This window comes from Medicago sativa, chromosome 7 (assembly GCF_051527215.1).
Source record: "Medicago sativa cultivar Bolivia chromosome 7, Bolivia_mono, whole genome shotgun sequence".
Classification (NCBI taxonomy): Eukaryota; Viridiplantae; Streptophyta; class Magnoliopsida; order Fabales; family Fabaceae; genus Medicago; species Medicago sativa.
The window spans coordinates 55,620,465-55,628,975 of record NC_140755.1 but is presented as its reverse complement, the minus strand read 5'-3'; positions in this window follow the sequence as shown (position 1 = coordinate 55,628,975).

The window sequence follows — 8,511 nt, the reverse complement described above, 5'->3', positions numbered from 1 at the left end:
GCTCTCTGTTCCTTCTTCCGTTGTCTTGTGAGTTTTTCTCTGTTCGCCGATGTTTATGGATGTTCCAACTTTTGTCGGCGGTTTGAAGGTTTTAGGTTGTTGTGGTTTGCTGTGGTTCCAGTTCTCTGGGTTGGTGGGGTGTGTGGTCTCCACGTCGTTAGGCTTCATTTTTTGTTATGTTTTCAACGGTTGTTTCTATTTGTCAGTTTCCGTCGTCGAATCTGTTGCGGTGCTTTTATTTTTGTTTTGTGTTCGTGACTATTTGTTGTTCGTATGGGTTCCTCTACTTTGCTGCAGGTTGCAGTGGGTTTTGTTCTTTGTCAACTTTTTGTTGTTGTTATTCTATTTGTTCATTTTAGGGGCGCCGCCATTGTAGTTTTATGGGTTGTTTCGTTGAGGTGGTGGCGGGTTTGTGTTGCTCTGTTGCTGCTGTTTCTTTTGTTCTTTTTACAGGAAGTGGAAGATGGTGGTGGTTGGTCCATGATCTGATTGTTGATAATCTTAAATATGGTTTTCCTGAGTTAAGAGCTGGTTTAAAACAGTTCTATTCATTTGTGTGTGCTTTGTTGGATGCTCTGGATTCAACTTTCGCCAGATGTTGCTCGAAAGGGTTAGGTGTGTCGACGCTCCGTGTTGGCGGTAGTTGTCTTTTGTTGTATCTTTAGAACTGTATCCTCCGTTGCAGTTATTTTGCGCGCCGTCGGTGGCTTGTGTCCCAACGTATATTCACTCGTTTTGGACTACGATTGGATGTTTGACCTAAAAGGGAATGGCTTGTTATTTCTTTAATGAGCTGCCGGACCTTGGATCATTTCAGTGTTGGCAAACGATTCATACACCTACTTGATACTCTTAACACTCACTCTGCATTTTTTTGCAATTTGGTTTCGCATCCATACGTGGGTGCACTGGATTGTCCGTGGAAATGTTGTTTAGAGTTGCTTTTTATTTACCACTTGTGTACCGATTTGATTTATCACCCGTTATGGTTTGAGCTTGTGATTTTTTGGGTCAGGTTCATGCCCCCAGTCTTGTACTTCCCTCTTATTTTTTTTGATTTTTTCTTTAGCTTAAAAAAAACAGTAGAATCCCTCTTTTTATTTTTATTTTTATTTATCTTAAAAAAAAAAAAGCAGTAGAAGTGGTGGGTATGTTTTTTTTTTTTTTTTTTTTTTTTTTCGTTCAAAAAAAAAAAATGTTTTTTTTTTTTGTTGAAGGGTGCTTTCATATGTTATTATTTACACAAAATGTCCACATTTTTTTTCTTCAAATAGTATATTTGTTAGTTTCACATACGACTAATGCTTCTTGGTGCAAACAAATATTATTCGAATTTTGATGAATAACCACCACCCCTCATGTATTCCACTCATTGTGAGTGTTGTATTATTATTATTATTATTATTATTATTATTATTATTATTATTATTATTATTATTATTTATTAAAAAACAACTTTAATTCCACCCTCGTGTATTCCACTCATCCATGTATTTTGGGAAAAGGGAAGTTGTATTATTATGCTTCTATTAAAATAAAACAAACGAGTGAATTGCTTGAATTTGCAGTTTCATTGAATTTCATTGAATTGCTCCGAATATCTAATTAGTTAATTTAATAAAATTAAATAGGTAGAGTCTTAATTATGATTATGATGATGATGCACTGTTCTTTAGTATTATATTACTTTCGAAGAAATAGAGTTTTGATAAGTAATGATGTGATATGGGGATTAATATGATGAGGAGAAGAATTAAATAAAATAATAGAAGTAGGCGGTGCGAAAAGATAAGTAATAAATAAGTGAGGGAGGGGAAGTAAATTTATGATAAGAAGACGAGAGAAAGATAGTCTTAAGTGAATGGCCCAATTTCCCTTATATAAATAGAAAGCTAGAAATCAGAAGAGCAATTTTGCTGAAACGTAGAAACAAGAGAAGAGGAGAAGGAGAAAACCCTAGCCACCAAGAAGAGAGCCAAAAATCTTTAACTTCCGAAGAATTCTTGGTAAAGGAGAGAATCTTTGCACTTTAGGGTATTTTAATCTATGATGGGAGGGTTGTCTTAAATTTTAATATGTTGTTGCTGTTATGGTGTGAATTTGGATGAGAGAATGACGATGGATGAATTAAAAGATGAAGTTGAAAGATGAGAATTGATGAAAACTAGTTTAGGTTTTGAATTGAGTATTTAGTCTTAAAAAGAGTGGATAATCTAGTAGGTTAATGAAGAATTAGTGTTCTAATGATAGGGTAATTATAGGGTGATGATTAGGGACGTTTTGCTGAGTTTAGGGTCAAAAAACGGAGCCAAAGAGGCTCCCCTGGTGGAAAATCACAGAAAAATATGTGATTTCCGCATGGTCTGATGCTGTCAAAATCATGAGGCAATTTTACAAATCATGCCACGATTTTGACAGCAAGTGTGTTGTCAAAATCATGAGGCGATTTTACAAATCATGTCACGATTTTGACAGCAAGTGTCAAAACAACATTCTGAGCATAAAATCATGCCACGATTTGTAGAATCAAGGCACGATGCTACGAGATCATTTCCATCACACTTTGCTATTTTTAACACCCCTTGGTCGTCTAAAATTGTTGTAGGCTCAATATAAACATCGAATTAAGTTGTGCAAGTATAGTTATTAGGTGAAATGAGTATGATTGGGTGTTGCTTAGAAATGATACCTTTAGAGCAATGGTGAGTATAAGATAGTTCTTGGTAGTTAACGATGACAAAGGTGGGTCTAAGATAATTGTGAGATAGAATAGTATAAGATTAAAATAAAGGAAGAATAGGGGTACAATCAATTAAGATAATAAAGGATGTAAAGAGAACTAATGATGAGAGATAAACATCTTAAGTTCAAATAAAAGAAGTGATCCCTAGGTGGTGGGGAGGGGGGGGTATGTCTAGGTGTTCAGGGCAGTTCCCTTAGAGTGAAGGTGAGTTAAGATGGGGACTAACTAGAAAGATGTAGTAATGGAGAGAACAAATGACAAGAGTAGATTCTAAAATGTATATTGATTAAAGAAGGAAGAGAATATGTATATATGCTCATATAAGATCTTAATTAATGGTGAGAAGTTACTGTCGTATGATGATGATTATGACGAGATAATAATTGTTGAATGACGGTGATGAATGATGTAATAAATGATGCATGTGAATGACGATGACGTACCTTGTTTAGGGTGACGAGTAAATGATGTATTGGGTTATGTTGTGAGTAGGAGTTAAAGTATTGGGTAAGGTCGGGGATGGTAATACCAGCGAGAAAAGATATCAAGTTAATTGAGGTTAATAAGATGAGGCATTAATAGAGCAAATAATGTGGGTATGTGGTGAGTCTAAAAACACACGACTTAGTAAGAGGGATATAAGACGATGATAATAGGGGATAAAAGTAGGTGCTTTTTCCAAGTAACTGATGAAGATAAACATAATCTCCTTAAACCAATAATAAGTTTAGGAATATTGTTAAGTGAAAGAGTAAAAGAGCCAAGGTAGTTAAACAACTTAAGATGAATGTTAGATAGTAACATATAAGGTGTAAAAAAGGAATAAAAAATATAGAAGTCTAATTTAGATGATCGTAAATGATGAGAGGGTCGTTAAGATGAAATGTAAGGGAAGATAAGGAGTTGTATATTAAGTAATTAAAGATGATATGAATGATGATAATGATGAATAAGATAGGGATCGATTAGAAGAGAGCAAGAAGAATAAGAAAAAGGATAAGAGGTAATAGTTATAATGGTTGACGATAATAATAATAATGACAGGTATCGAGAGAATGAAACCTTGAATTATAATGAAGTCTTGGTGAGGAAAGTTGTTGGAGTCGAAATTAATGATAAGGTGGGATAATAACTTTAAATTAGAATGAAGTTAAGATTAGGAGAATGGACGATGTATAAATGACGACGAACGTGAGAACAAAGTGATAAGATATAAAGTCGTTTTAATGAGAGGAACAAATATGAAGGAGTTAATGACGATGGTGAGTTAGGACCTAGTTGTAAAGAAAGGAGACGTTATATGTAATAATAATGAACAAGTAAATATCTTAAGACTAAGAATGAGGAATAGGGTATGATATCAGAATAAAGTATATAGTGGGTCTAGAATAGATGAGAGAATATAGTACGTATGTGAGATGAATAATAAAATAAAATAGAGGGATGTTGACGTAGAATGAATCATGTGTAAAGTGTGGATTAATGAAGAGATAAGATGGTGATATAAATGGATGATAGAGAGTAATGATGAGGAGTCCTATAATTGTGACAGAGAGTGATGATGATTGATATTATATATATATATATATATATATGTAAAGAAATAACTACGATGATAAATGATGATCTTATATTATAATAATGATGAAAATGACGATGGCTATGTTGTTGTGATGATGAGAGTGTTGATGGTTAATTTATGATGATGATGACAGTGATGACGTTATATTATAATGATGATAAGAATGATGGTGTTTATGTTGTTGTGATGATGAGAGTGTTCATGGTTAATTTACAACGATGATGAGAGTGATGGTGTTATCTATGATGAGGATGAGAGTGGTGATGATTTGTGTGCTTGCATTAGAGTTATGCATTTTAGGGGGAGTCTTACATTAATATATGGATTATGTGATTAAGTGTATACGTGTAATACTTGTCGAATTTAATTATATGCGTCCATGTAGAGTCTAGAGCATGATGTCTTGCATTGTTATGCAGTAAAAGTTCAGTAACATACTTCCGGAAAATTATGTAGAGAAAAGTCTAGTAACATAACTCTGGCAAAATGGAAGAGTAGGTGTAGTACCAAATTCATATAGGTCGTTAGGAGAGTCCATATTCATGTATATGTTGATGTTTATGCTAAGTGTTTATGTGTGAAAATGATGTGTTGCTGTGATATGTAAAATGAAGAGATTATATATAATGATTGTTAAGACGATGAGATAATGGAGATTATATTCTTCTGATATTTATTTAATGTGCGTGCTTTTTCCAATGATCATGTTATGGCAAGATTTCTCACCCTTCCTTGTTGTTGTATTTATGATGTATCTACCTGTAGGGTATGGATACTTAGGACGAAGAGATCTAGCTGCGGGAAGCCTATAAGGTTGCGAAGAAAATTTTCTTCCATCAATTTTATTTTAGTAAGGATTAGAGTTTATTTAGACATATAGTCGAATGCGAGCTCTGATATGTAACACCAGGGTTGGGTTTGACGTTGAATCTATTTATCTTTAAAAATCTTGAGAATTATTGTTATTTCTATTTCGATGTTGAATAGCAAGATAAATTTTATTAATGAGATCAGGGAATTGTTTTCCACTGTTGGAATTATTATTTTAAAGGAAAACTTATGCTAAAATGTGATATCATGTGAAGTTTTGTAACATCCTTATTATTAAATTTATTCTTATTATTTAATAATTATCGTTGGAAAATAGGGTGTTGCATATAGCAATGCTCTTCACATACTCTTTAAATATAGAGAAGTGGGAAATCTATTGTGTAATTAAAAACCAAAGATTTATCAGTCGATTCATAAGAAATATGTGGTATCACATGGACGGATCCAGGATCATATTCTCAGTTTGGCTAAATAAGTATCAACTAAAGTAGCAACTAATTTTAAAATTTTATACTTTAACGACCGAAATTTTGATCACAATTTCAGTCGTTAAACATACCAACGATCGGTTTTTAATATCGAATACTTTAGTGATCGACTTTTTGATCACTAGTTCAATGACTAAACGTATTAACCGACGATTTTTGTAACCACACCATACCATATGATGGATCCACCCTTGTTTTATCATGCACGCTCCCTCGAGAAAACAAAATCACTGAGGATCGCGTTTGTAAGGGTCGTTTGACAGTTTAGCATTTTGCATGAAAAGTAGTTATGTGGTTGTAGTCTTGGCTTAAGAATTGCACTCTTAGATCCATCCAGTTTGCAAAGGTTAAATATTTAGGCTTTATTTTGGAGTTTGGAGGGAGGGGAATGAAGAGTTTTGAAGGGTGAGAAATATATAGAGAAATTGAGAAATCTTTTACATTTTTTAAAAGAGCAATTTTTTTGTGGTGTCCGGGGTTGGAACCCCGGAGCTTGCATATATTATACATTATCCTTACGAACTGAGCTAAGTTCACAGGGACAAAAAGAGAAATTTTTTAGATAATGATTAACTAATGCTTATGATTAATATATTTTTAATTTTACAAATATTATAACAACATAGATTGAATTTAAAAAATTCATATAAACCCTTAAAAACTCTCCTCTAATACAATATTTTAGTTCCTAGCTATCTCCCTCACCCTTCCTAGCTATCCTCCTCTCAACTATTTCAAATATGTCATACCAAGCCACATCTCAAACAATCGAAATTCATCAAATGAAACATTATTCAAAGCTTCATTTATTGGGTCTTGTTAACGATTGTCCCCATGACACTTTTTAAGGATTGCAAAAAACGAAATTATTTTATAAAAAACGTCAAATATTTCGATTTCTGATGCATTGATTACATATATTTTCATAATAAGTTACCATTTAAAGGCCTTAACTAGTGCCCCAGGGGCACTAGTTAACATTTCTCTTATTTTAATTTATCCACATCACAATTATTAAAATACCTTAGAAAACCATACCATTCACCCTTCGCATTGCGATTCCGTGATACAAAAACATAAGATAAAATTGGTTTATCATGAAGATGATGAAGATTGATGAATGTTGTATGAAGATGAAGATGAGGGAAGAAGATGAAGAAAATTAGAATAAATTAGGTGTTGGTGATACACCGTTAAATCGATAGACCTCCTTTATCCAACGGTCTCCTTTTTGAGGGAGTTAAAATTAGTAAAATAGGACCAAATTGATCGACTGAAACACATATAAAGGACCAAATTAAAAAATTTAAGAATTATGGGACCAATTTTAAAAAGAAAAAAAAGAATTAAGTTAATGGACGGATGTTCAATTAAGACATTAATGAATTAGTTAAATCTCATTCGAATAGGAACAATTTAAAATAATATATACTGTATCTAAAGAAAATACATGATTTTGGGCTGACTTTTTTGTTACCTCTTTTACCCTTCATTTAAACTATTTAATTTACTATTATGGAACAATGTTATATATACTATATCCGAAGGGGATAGAGATTTAGGGTTGAATTTTTTATAATTCTAATGATACCCCTAAACAAATTTTCCTATATAAATGTTATCTGGTTGGTGCTATTAAAAAAATTATATAAGAATTTATATTATATTTGTTAAATTCTTGTTGTCATTGAAAAAGATAAACATGGTTTTTTTGGGTTTGTTATAATTTGAAAGTCACAAATATTTATATTTATAATTTTAATCAAAATTTCATATAAAATATCGTTCATAGTGTACATGCATTTGCACAATAAAAAAAATTGAAAGACAGATGATGTGAATGTCAGTCTTTTCGCTAATATAAATAATATTCTTTTCTCTTCTTTGTAACATTCATTCTTTCAATTTTACGATTCACTAATTACTTTTTACTATTTAATCGTTTCAAACTAGACAGACAACTAGTATATATCCCTCAAAAAAAAAAAAAAAAAAGACAACTAGTATATAATTCAAACTAGACCCCTCTTAAAAAAATGAAACTAGAATTACACCAAAAAAAAAAAACGAAACTAGAAAAAAGAAACTAATAAACAAACAGTAATGCTATAGATAGCGAAATGTATTGTCCCGAACAGACCACGATTGAAAATAGACCAATGAAAAAACTGGAATGGCCGGAAATCATGTCAGCTTTGGAGAATAAATGGAAGTCAACAAACAAAAGGTGAGTGAAATACAAGGTCGGGATAAATTCTTGAATTTTTTTGTCGCGTTAAATAGTATTTTCCATAAACAAAAGAGCACGAAGTTAGCCAAACCGTTACTCTTTAAAAGGAGTATACCCTACCAGCTTAGAAGCTTTCCCAACAAGAAGAGAAAACAAACAGGTTAGGGTTTTCGATTTTTTTTCTTCTTTCTCTGTTTTGTTTCATAATGAAAAGTTTTCATAATTAGAATAATACTAGTAGATAGATCATGGTTTTTTTGCATGTTCAATTCTCATAATCATCGTTCCTTTTTCCTACGGTGTAGAGAGAAATTACCACCGCACAATATGTTGACTCTTTTTAGCAAGATCGCAAGTTCCTGTTCTAACAACAATCGATTCAACATCTCCACCTGGTAATGACCTTTTAAATGTATATTTGACTTTTTTGAACAAGAAAACTGAATGTGTTATTATTACTTCATATTGAAAAGTGATTATTTGTCTATAAATATTATATTTCAGCAAGAGGTTGCTGGAAAAGTTGATTGAAGATAAACGATTACTGGTTGAAACAAAGATTAATTGCATTGATGCTATGAGCAAGGAAATTTCTAAGCTACTCGCGAATCATCAACTAAACGATGCTCATATTTTG